This window comes from Phyllobates terribilis, unplaced genomic scaffold (assembly GCF_046119375.1).
Source record: "Phyllobates terribilis strain yellow unplaced genomic scaffold, ASM4611937v1 Scaffold_5__5_contigs__length_657084704, whole genome shotgun sequence".
Classification (NCBI taxonomy): Eukaryota; Metazoa; Chordata; class Amphibia; order Anura; family Dendrobatidae; genus Phyllobates; species Phyllobates terribilis.
Genome location: NW_027362765.1, coordinates 562,475,377 through 562,488,033, shown reverse-complemented (window position 1 = coordinate 562,488,033; position 12,657 = coordinate 562,475,377).

The window sequence follows — 12,657 nt, the reverse complement described above, 5'->3', positions numbered from 1 at the left end:
TTAGGTCTGGACTTTGACTTGGCCATTCTAATACCTGGATACGTTTATTTTTGAACCATTCCATTGTAGATTTTACTTTATGTTTGGGATCATTGTCTTGTTGGAAGATAAATCTCTGTCCCAGTCTCAGGTCTTTTGCAGACTCCAACAGGTTTTCTTCCAGAATGGTCCTCTATTTTGCTCCAACCATCTTTCATTAAATTTTAACCATCTTCCCTGTCCCTGCTGAAGAAAAGCAGTCCCAAACCATGATGCTGCCACCACCATGTTTGACAGTGTGGATGGTGTTTTGAGGGTGATGAGCTGTGTTGCTTTTACGCCAAGCATATCGTTTTGGTTTCATCTGACCAGAGCACCTTAATCCACATGTTTGGTTTGTTCTTTTTCAGACGTATCACATATAACAACATTCCAAAATCATCCATTTCTGCCATCCATTTCATTGCAGTGTGTTGGTCAAGCTATTCACACTAGGTCTCTGTGAAGAATAGTATTAGTAAACTACATGCCTGCAATTTAAAATCTTGGTTCTCTGTCAGATGTATCACATATAACAGTGTTCCAAAATCAGCCATTTCTGCATTCCATTTCATTGCAGTGTGTCAGTCAAGCTATTCACACTAGGTCTCTGTGTATAAACATGGGGAGAACATACAAAATAGTTTCAGATGTTCTTGGTGGGATTTGAATCCAGGACCACAGCACTGCAAGGCTTCAATGCTAACCACTGAGACTGTAGCGTCTGCATCTCTACCTCCTGCTGGGCAGAGACGCCGATCCCCTCACTGCCATGGTCCCGATCCCACGTCCTTCGGCTCCCCTGCTGGATCTGCCCGGGGTGCACGCACCAAGCGCAGTTCCCCGGGCACTGTACTTAGGGTGCCCGTGCATGCGCTCCCTCCCTCTTAAAGGGTCCGCGCATGCCATCCTAAAGAGTCCCCGGCCAATGGCCAGAGGACTACTCCTATATAAGGCACCTCCTCCAAAATGGAGGTGCCTGTGCAAGGTTGTTGTTTGTGTGCTAACACTCTCCTCAGCCCTTAGGTTCCAGTGCCCGCCAGCCTGTCTATCAGCCATGCCCGCCAGCCTGTCTATCAGCTTGCCTGCCAGCATATGAGCCTTGCCAGCCTGCCTGTCTATCAGCCATGCCTGCCTGCTGGTCTATCAGCCATGCCCGCCTGCCTGTCTATCTGCCGTGCCCGCCTGCTTGCCTACCCGCATCACCTGCCTGTCTACCAGCCGTGCTCATCTGCTGTGCCTGTCGACTTCGGCCATCAGTCCCGTAGGAGTCGCCTGCTCTCACACAAGGTCGGTCCCAGTGTGGCACCTGGTTCACCTTCCCGGTCCCTCCTTGGTTCACGGAGTCGACTAAGCCGCCATGTGGCCAGGGTCAGTCCGGGTAGGCACTTAGTTACGCCCCCCTGGTCCCTCCTTGTTTGATCGCCTAAAAGGTGCGAAGATCTTCACTAAGCTCGATCTTCATGGGGCGTACAATTTGGTTTGTATTTGCCAGGGAGACGAGTGGAAGACGGAATTCAACACTTGGGATGGTCACTACGAGTACCACGTGATGCCCTTTGGTCTCTGTAATGCTCCAGCCACCTTCCAGGAGTTAGTAAATGACATCTTCCGAGATCTCCTGTGTTCCTACGTGGTGGTGTACCTGGACGATATCTTGGTGTTCTCCCCAGATCTGCCCTCTTACCGGAGGGCTATTCGTCAGGTCCTGCTGAGGCTCCGGAAGAATGGCCTGCATGCTAAGTACGAGAAATGCCTCTTTGTGCAAACCTCCCTGCCATATTTGGGGTATATCATCTCTGAGACCGGACTGCGGATGGATCCCAAGAAGGTCTCTGCCGTCTTAAAGTGGCACAGACCTGAGGTTTTGAAGGCTATTAAGTGGTTTCTGGGATTCGCTAACTATTACCGCCTCTTCATTCCTCATTTCTCCTCCCGGACTGCTCCCATTTCTGCTTTCACCCGTAAAGGAGCAAATCCCAGGGAATGGACGTCCGAGGCAGAAAGTGCCTTTGTCTCTCTTAAGCAAGCCTTCTCCTCCACTCAAGTGCTACATCGTCCAGATTGCAATAAACAGTTCTTCCTGGAGGTTGATGCCTCTTCCTCCAGGGCCGGAGCAGTGCTCACCCAGAAATACTCGTCCGGGCGAATTGTGACCTTCTTCTCCAAACTCTTTTCTTTGTCCAAGTGCAATTACTTCTTAGGAGATCAAGAACTGCTGGCAATCAAATTAGCACTGGAGGAGTGGCGCTACTAGCTCGAGAGGGCTCTGCACTCAGTGGTCATCTACACTGACCATAAAAACCTCCCTTACTTGTAGACCTCCCAAAGACTAAATTTGCGTCACACCAGATGGTCATTGTTCTTTGCTCATTTCACCTTCACTCTCCATTACCACCCGGCAGACAAGAATATTAAAGCTGACGCTCTATCCCACTCTTTTTTGTCTACCGACCAAGAGGAGGAGACTCTACACATCATTGATCCTTCCAGAATAATGACTTTTGCTCCGCTTGACCTGTCTCATCTACCTCCTGGTAAGACCTTTGTAGCGGCTCAGGATCGGAAGAGGGTCTTACTCTGGTGTCATTCTTTCAAACTGGCTGGTCATGCCGGCCAGAGGAAGTAGCTTTTGCTCATTGACCGACGTTAGTTGTGGCCCACCCTGCGCAAGGATGTTGTGGATTTTGTCGCGACTTGTTCCTCCTGTGCCCTTAACAAGATGCCTAGGCACTTCCCAGCTGGTCGTCTTCTTCCTCTCCCCGTGCCTTCTGCTCCTTGGCAACACATTGCAATGGATTTCATCACTGATCTTCCAGTATCTGCCAGTTCTACCGTCATATGGGTGGTCGCTGACCGCTTCTCCAAGATGGCTCACTTCATTTCTCTGCCTGGTCTTCATCCGTCACATCTTTTGTCTCCACGGCTTACCCTTCCACTTTGTCTCGGACAGAGGAGTTCAGTTCACTCCTCGCTTCTGGAGAGCCACGTGCAAGCTGCTGGATGTCTCTCTGGACTTTTCTTCGGCCTATCATCCTCAGTCCAATTGTCAAGTGAAACTTATTAATCAGATCCTTACCAGTTTTCTTCGGCACTTTGTCAACGCTCACCATAGCGATTGGGTAGAACTTCTGCCTTGGGCCGAGTTTTCTTATAACAATCATAGGTCCTTTCGAGATTCTGAACCAAATAAATCCAGCAACGTACAAGCTGAAAGTGCCTGCTTCCTTACGGATTCCCAATTCCTTTCATGTGTCTCTCCTCAAGCGTGTTGTCCTTAATCTATCCTTTCTCTGACGATCCAGTTACCACTCCAGCTCCAGTCTCTGCTGAGGACGTCTTTTGGCCATCAAGAGGATAAGAGGAAACACTTTCTTTCTTGTGGATTGGAAGGGGCTTAGTCCTGAGGAGAGCTCTTAGGAGCCCAGGGAGAACATTCATGCTCCTCCTCTTCTAGAAAAATTTCTCGAGGGCCTAAAGAAGAGGGGGCATAAAAGGGGGGTACTGTAGCGATCCCCTCACCGCTGCGGTCCCGGTCCGGCGTCCTCCGGCTCCCCTGCTGCATCTGCCCGGGGTGATTGCACCATGCGCAGTTCTCTAGGCACTGTACTTAGGGCACGCTCCCTCCCTCTTAAAGAGTCCCTGGCTAATGGCCGGAGGACTACTCCTATATAAGGCACCTCCTCCAAAATGGAGGTGCCTGTGCAAGGTTATTGTTTGTGTGCTAACAATCTCCTCAGCCCTCAGGTTCCAGTGACCACCAGCCTGTCTATCAGCTGTGCCCGCCTGCCTGTCTATCAGCCATGCCTGCCTGTCTATCAGCCATGCCCGCCTGCTTGCCTACCCGCATCACCAGCCTGTCTACCAGCCTTGCTCATCTGCTGTGCCTGTCGACTTTGGCCATCAGTCCCATGGGAGTCGTCTGCTCTCACCCAAGGTCGGTCCCAGTATGGCACCGGGTTCACCTTCCCGGTCCCTCTTTGGTTCACGGAGTTGACTAAGCCGCCATGTGGCCAGGGTCAGTCCGGGTAGACACTTAGCTATGCCCCTCTGGTCCCTGCTTGTAACACAGCACAGAGGTTTCACCACCCGGCTCCATAACAGAGCCACTGTGCAGTCATCTCTGTTCTCCCTCTGATATGTAACATTCTGGAGAAACTTGCACCTACTGCCAGTCAGTATCTTCAGCTCCTTTTGTGAGAAACTAATGTATTTCAGCAGAAGAAAAGGAAATTGTGGATGGCTTTGCGATTGGTAAAGGGGCACTGCTAATACCATGGCGTCATGCCATAGTTCGCTGGAAATATTCCAGGCTGGTTGGAGCCAAGCTGATTCCCATAGAAAGTTACCAGCAGCAAGCTAATGAGATGGTGGCCTCTATCATCATCATGACCTCACCTCGGCACTATGAACTCTCCTGAAGGAGAAGCCAGGGCCCACCGGAGTAGTCACTGGTTCTTTGGTGGGCCCGTCCAGCCCTGCCAAGAAGCAGCCCTGGCTAAGAAAAGTGTGTGGGTAGGTTCCCGGACATTCTATGGCTGTTTTTTTTACTGTGGACTTGCTCCGTACCATCCCTGGCCTCATTCACTTGTCCACGTGTTTGTGGTTAGGCGGTCCTTCCCAGTAAGTGCATTGGGGAGGGCATGGGTATTGTTCTGGGACCCGCAGTTGTGGAAGGTGAAGATTATACCGGGAGAAATAGTGGTGGCTGGGGACCAAGTATGGACACCCGGCCACCGCTGCCATGAGGTTGTGAAATGCTTCCACCTCCATGAGCCTAAAAGGCAACATTTCAAGTGCAAGCAGTCGAGAAATGTGGCAATTTAGTTTTGTGGCCTGTGGGTGGGTGGCTGGTTGCATACTTACTCTTGCTTTCCAAGTAACAGAAAACTAAGGAGATGGATGGACTCATCATCATCACAACCTGCAAGGTTTGCGCTATGAACTCTCCTGATGGAGACGCCAGGGCCCATCGGAGGATTCTCCGGTTCTCTGGTGGGCCCGTCCAACCCTGCTGAGAAGCAGCCCTGACTAAGAAAAGTATGTGGGAAGGTTCCCGGACACTCTATGGCTCTCTTTTAACTGTGGACTGGCTCCGGACCGTCCCTGGCCACATTCACTTGTCCATGTGTTTGTGGTTAGGCGGTCTTTCACAGTAAGGGCATTGAGGAAGGCACGGGTAATGTTCTGGGATGTGAGCTTGTGGAAGGCAGAGACAATACCAGGAGAAAGAGTGGTGGCTGGGGACAGAGTATGGACACCCTGCCGCCACCGCCATAAGGTTGTGGAAAGCTTCCGCCTCCACGAGTCTAAAAGGCAACATTTCAAGTGCAAGCATTTCAGAAATGTGGCAGTTTAGTATTGCGGCCTGTGGGTGGGTGGATGGTTGGCTGCATACTTGCAGGGCAACTGAACACTGCGAAGGGACAAGGACATGGACGGTGATGGATGCAATCTACAACAACAGGTGCAGTGTGGGAGGCATCTTCGCATGCATCATGGACAGGGGATTGGCGTGCATGCACAACTGTGGAAGATGCAGTGGTGTCACCTGCTGACACTGTTTCTGGACCTTGGTGTTCGGCCCAGCTAGTCGGGTGCTTTGCTGTAATGTGCCTGAGCATGCTGGTGGTGATCAGGCTGGTAGTTTTGTGCTCTTGCTGATGCTGGCCTGGCAGATGTTGCAAATGACCTTTTTCGGGTTATCTGAACAGTCTTTAAAAAAGAACCAGACTCGGGAAGACCTAACGGTTGTACTGGCAACTTCTGTCTTGTTGGTGTTCCGGGAGCAGTTGCCACCTTGTGTCTGTGGCCACCACACTGCTTGTTCCTGCCTGTTGTGGTGCTACTCCTCCCTCCCCCTGTGTGCTGCTGTCCTCACTCTGCATGTCCCCTTGCCAGATTGAGTCAGTGACTTCATCGTCCATCACTTTGTTTCCCACTTCCACACCCTGGTCCTCCTACTCATTTTCTGTCCATTGTGTCTGATCATTATCCACCCCTTGCAACAGTAATTGCACTTTCCCGCCATCACCTTTGAGTGACCATGGCTGCTCAAATTGCTAACTGCGATCTTCTGTTGCTATGCTCGAAGCTGGCAGGTCGAGAGGCCCGAATCTATTAATGGAAAATTTAACAGCTCTTGGGGTAACCCTAGACTCTAATCTCTCTTTCATGCCACATATCCAAGTTCTTTCCACTTTCGAGCGGACCGAGCGAGAGGCCAGAATCTATATATGGAAAGATGAACAAAACAGCTCTTCGGAGTGTCCAAGTGCGGGATCAGTTGTCTCAGGGCACTCGGAATGGTGGGAGGAAGGAGGATCAGGGTGAGGAAGATGCCGACTCCAAGTAAAAAAAATATTTCCCGGAACTGCACATATCTCAACCATGAATCTACAAAAACACTAGTGCACACCCTCATCATCTTTGTTCTGGATGACTGCAACCTTCTGCTCTGTGACCTCCCTTCTAACACTCTCGCATTCCTCCAATCTATCCTAAACTCTGTTTCCCGACTAATCCACCTGTCCCCTCACTATTCCCTGGTCTCTCTTCTCTGTCAATCCCTTCACTGGCTCCTCATTGCCCAGAGACTCCAGCTCAAAACCTTAACCTTGGCATGCAAAGCCATCCACAACCTGTCTCCTCCATACATCTGTTACCTAGTCTCCCGGTACTTACCTGCACACAACCTCTGATCCTCACAAGATCTCTTTCTCTATTCCCCAATTATCTCCTCTTCCCACAATCGCATACAAGATTTCTGCCGTGCATCCCCCCTTCTCTGGAACTCTCTACCCTACCATTTCTGATTCTCACCAACTGTTGAAACCTTCAAAAAGCTCTTCTGACATTCGTACAACCTGCAGTAACCCTCGCTCGACCATACCACTGCGCGACCAGCTCTATCCTCACCTACTGTATCCTCATTCATCCCTTGTAGACTGTGAGCCCTCGCAGGCAGGGTCCTTTCCTCTTCTCTCCTGTACCAGTCACATTTTTGTTCAAGATTATTGTTATTGTTTTTGCGATGTATACCCTTTTTTCACATGTAAATCGCCATGGAATAAATGGCGGTAAAGTAATAATGTGGTCCAGACTCACATTTACTGTGACTGGACCATGTGGAACACAGTTTCATCTTGCCCATGGCCTCTGCATGCACTATCACCTTCACCATAACGTCCACTTCCCCGTCCCTTGACACACACCTTGCCCATTCTAAATGGAGATTAATATTTGTCACATTGCCAGAAATGTTTGTGCTATTGCCGCAGTAATATAGGATCACGTCTGATGAGATGACCACAGTTTTAGGCAGTGCCCTGGGAGTCAGAAATGCTTCCAGGGTTCTTCCCCATGTTGTTCCCATGTCTTTTCAGCACTGTATGAATATGTCTGATGATGTCTCACACACCACATGGCCAGATAAGGTAGTAAAATGTTAAAATTACATTTCCCGGTAAATGCATTTTTCACCGTCGAAAGCAAATGTGCAAAAACGCATCATGCTATGTGTGAACATAGCTCAAGATGTGGAGGAGAATTTTTAATTTTGGTTATTTATTTTGCATTATATACAAGTCGTTACCCTGGAAATGATGTTCCTTAACATTTTTCCCAGGAAAATCCATTTTGGTTTTGTTTTTGTATGTTTTATTGTGAGTCCTTAAAAGTGGCGTAATACCTCTGACAACATTGTTGACAGCGGTGACCTGGGAGTCAGATATGCTTCCAGGGGTCTTCCCCATGCTGTTCCCATGTCATTTGAGCACTGTTCCCATCGATTTGGGCAATTTTTAGGCTCTCTGCAGATTGGTGGGTGGGCCGCAGGAAAAATGCTCAAGTTTCCTATAGACTTAAACAGGGTTTGTTGCTCGGACCGAGCATTCGAGCATTCCAATTTGCTCGACCCGAGCAACGAGTACCCAAGCATTTTAGTGCTTGCTCATCACCAGTTATAAAGTCTGTCTTAAAGTGACTCTCAAAAACCTTGGATTCAACATCAACGAAGCTTGCCCTGGACCGTTCAGCTTGGTGAGACAAGATCACCTCAGGAGCATGTGCAGCTGAAGATAGGAGAATCTTTGAGGCAAAAAGACAGCGAGCTGTGCACATGGCTCAAGAGGCATCTACTGCCCTGACCACATCTAGTTACTTATATCACGTATGTGGGCGAGCCTTCAGGATCAGGATTGGCCTCAACAGTCACCTCCGGACCCACAGCCACTGATCCTCTTCTAAACTGCAAAGTCATGGTATTTTTCGACTATGAAGGACAAACAGCATTATAATGAAATATTAAACTTTTTTTGTAACAATGGAGCATATGTTGAATTATGGAGTAAAGCTACATATGCTCCATAGACATAAACATAGACAATGTGTGGCAATAAATGGCAAGTCTTTAGAGTCAATTTAAGAGCCAACATGAGTTTGTAATTAATAAGTCATGTCAGACTAACTTAATTTCCTTCTATGATAGAATCACTAACTGGACGGATCAGGAAAATGCGGTAGATATAGTATATCTTGAATTCAACAAAGCATTTGACAAAGTATTTCATACAATCCTTATTGAAAAAATGATCAACTATGGAAAGGACAAAGCAACTGTTAGGTGGATCAGACTGGCTTAGTGATCAGACCCAAAGAGTGGTAATACATGGTTGGACATTCAGTTGGAAGAATATCTCAAGTGGGGTACCTTAAGGCTATGTCCTGGGCCCTGTTTGTTCAACATCTTTATCAATGATTTAGATGAAGGAATTGAGGGTAAACTGATTAAATTTGCTGATGACACAAAACTAGGAGCGATATATAATACTAGAGAAGAGAGAGAGAGGATTCAAAAAGATCTAAACAAATTGGAACCGTGGGCAGCAACTAAAAGAAGGTTTTTTTAACAGGGGGAAATGCAAAGTCCTACATCTGGGCAAGAAAAATGAAAAAAAACATATACAGAATGGGAGGAATAGAATGAAGCAACATCACGTGAGAAACAGACTTGGTATACTAATAGATCACAGACTGCATATGAGTCAACAGTGAGATGCAGCAGCAAAAAAGGCAAACACAATTCTGGGTTGCATTAACAGAAGCATACAGACTAGATCACGTGAAGTAATTATCCCCCTCTACTCCTCTTTAGCCAGACCTCATCTGGAATACTGTGTCCAGTTCTAGGCACCACATTTTAAAACACGCCACAAACAGACCCTCAATCAGGAGTGTGCGCATGATTGGGTCACGCCAGGCTGCAGCTGGAACTTCACGTGACATCAGTGAATGTCAGTCAAGGCTGCAGCTGGGTCACATGATGCCTAGTGAGCAGTCAGCGATAGCGCCACTCACAGGCAAGAATGACAATGGTAGGTATTTACAAAAACATCCATAATAATCAATGGAGTCACTCTGCTTCTTTTTGGATCAGTTACAGTTAGGTCCATATATATTTGGACAGAGACAACATTTTTCTAATTTTGGTTCTAGACATTACCACAATGAATTTTAAACAAAACAATTCAGATGCAGTTGAAGTTCAGACTTTCAGCTTTCATTTTAGGGTATCCACATTAAAATTGGATGAAGGGTTTAGGAGTTTTAGCTCCTTAACATGTGTCACCCTGTTTTTAAAGGGACCAAAAGTAATTGGACAAATGACTCCAAGGCTATTTCATGGACAGGTGTGGGAAATCCCTTCGTTATGTCATTCTCAATTAAGCAGATAAAAGGCCTGGTGTTGATTTGAGGTGTGGTGCTTGCATTTGGAAGGTTTTGCTGTGAAGTAAACATGCGGTCAAAGGAGCTCTCCATGCAGGTGAAACAAGCCATCCTTAAGCTGCAAAATCAGAAGAAACCCATCCGAGAAATTGCTACAATATTAGGAGTGGCAAAATCTACAGTTTGGTACATCCTGAGAAAGAAAAAAAAGCACTGGTGAACTCATCAATGCAAAAAGACCTGGGCGCCCAAGGAAGACAACAGTGGTGGATGATCGCAGAATAATCTCCATGGTGAAGAGAAACCCCTTCACAACAGCCAACCAAGTGAACAACACTCTCCAGGAGGTAGGCGTATCAATATCCAAATCTACCATAAAGAGAAGACTGCATGAAAGTAAATACAGAGGGTTCACTGCACAGTGCAAGCCACTCTTAAGCATCAAGAATAAAAAGGCTAGACTGGACTTTGCTCAAATACATCTAAAAAAGCCAGCACAGTTCTGGAAGAACATTCTTTGGACAGATGAAATAAAGATCAACCTCTACCAGAATGATGGAAAGAGAAAAGTATGGCGAAGGCGTGGTACAGCTCATGATCCAAACCATACCACATCATCTGTAAAACACGGCGGAGGCAGTGTGATAGCTTGGGCATGCATGGCTGTCAGTGGCACTGGGTCACTAGTGTTTATTGATGAAGTGACACAGGACAGAAGCAGCCAAATGAATTCTGATGTATTCAGAGCCATACTGTGTGCTCAGATCCAGCCAAACGCAGCCAAACTGATTGGTCGTTGTTTCATACTACAGATGGACAATGACCCAAAACATAAAGCCAAAGCAACCCAAGAGTTTATTAAAGCAAAGAAGTGGAATATTCTTGAAATGCCCAGTCAGTCACCTGATCTCAACACAATTGAGCATGCATTTCACTTGTTAAAGACTAAACTTCAGACAGAAAGGCCCACAAACAAACAGCAACTGAAAACCACCGCAGTGAAGGCCTGGCAGAGCATCAAAAAGGAGGAAACACGGCGTTTGGTGATGTCCATGAGTTCAAGACTTCAGGCAGTCATTGCCAACAAAGAATTTTCAACCAAGTACTAGAAATGAACATTTTATTTACAATTATTTAATCTGTCCAATTACTTTTGGTCCCTTTAAAAACAGGGTGGCACATGTTAAGGAACTGAAACTCCTAAACCCTGCATCCAATTTTAATGTGGGTACCCTCAAATGAAAGCTGAAAGTCTGAACTTCAACTGCATCTGAATTGTTTTGTTTGAAATTAATTGTGGTAATGTCTTGAACCAAAATTAGAAAAATGTTGTCTCTGTCCAAATATACAATGTGTTCCAAATTATTATGCAAATAATATTTTCTCAGATTTTCCCAAATTACCTATATGAATTGCAGTCATTGTAATTTTCCAGTCAAATAACTATTAGAGTACAATTGAAAGGTTTTTGTACAAACTGCCAATGATAACAGTATATTTTTAAAAAAATAAAAAACTCAAACTGCATTCAAAATGCATGTTCCAAATTATTATGCACAGCAGAGTTTTCAACCTTTTCACTTTAATAAATAACAAAAAAATGGTCCAATTTGAAATTATAAGCATTAGCAGGTTATTACAAACTGAAATCAAACAGTTTTCAACTCAATACTTTATTCTAGGTGATGTTACATTTGCACATAGGACCGCTTGTTCGAAAGGAGCTTCTGAACTCTCTTGTCCATTGTATTTGTCAGGTTTTGGATGGTTTCTGCTTCAATTGTTTTGCATGAGGACAGAATACCCTCCCAGAGCTGTTGCTTAGATGTGAACTGCCTCCCGCCATCATAGACACTCCTTTTGATGATGCTCCAGAGGTTCTCAATGGGGTTGAGGTCAGGGGAGCATGGATGCCACACCATAAGTTTGTCCCCTTTTATGCGCATAGCAGCCAGAGATGCAGATGTGTTATGTGCAGCATGAGATGGGGCATTATCATACATGAAAATGATCTTGCTGTGGAGTGCACGGTTCTTCTTCTTAAACCATGGAAGGAAGTGCTGTTTGAGAAACTCAACATACATTATGAAGTTCATCTTTACCCCTTCAGGGATCCTAAAAGGGCCGACAATCTCTCTCCCCATGATTACAGCCCAAAACATTACTCCACCTCCTCCTTGTTAGCGCCGTAGCTGTGTTTGCATTGGGTTTCCTTCAACCAGCCATCCTCCACTCCATCCATCTGGACCATCAAGATCATTTCATGTATGATAATGCCGCGTCTCATGCTGCACATAACACATCTGCATCTCTGGCTGCTATGGGCATAAAAGGGGACAAACTTATGGTGTGGCACCCATGCTCCCCTGACCTCAACCCCATTGAGAACCTCTGGAGCATCATCAAAAGGATTGTCTATGATGGCGGGAGGCAGTTCACATCTAAGCAACAGCTCTGGAAGGGTATTCTGTCCTCATGCAAAACAATTGAAGCAGAAACCATCCAAAACCTGACAAATTCAATGGATGAGAGAGTTCAGAAGCTCCTTTCGAACAACGGGTCCTATGTGCAAATGTAACATCACCTAGAATAAAGTTTTGAGTTGAAAACTGTTTGATTTCAGTTTGTAATAACCTGCAAATGCTTATAATTTTAAAAATGACCATTTTTTTTATTCTTTATTAAAATGAAAAGGTTGAAAACTCAGCTGTGCATAATAATTTGGAACATGCATTTTGAGTGCAGTTTGAGTTTTTTATTTTTTTTAAAATATTCTGCTATCATAGGCAGTTTGTACAAAAACCTTTCAATTGTACTCTAATAGTTATTTGACTGGAAAATTACAATGACTGCAATTCATATAGGTAATTTGGGAAAATCTGAGAAAATATTATTTGTATAATAATTTGGAAC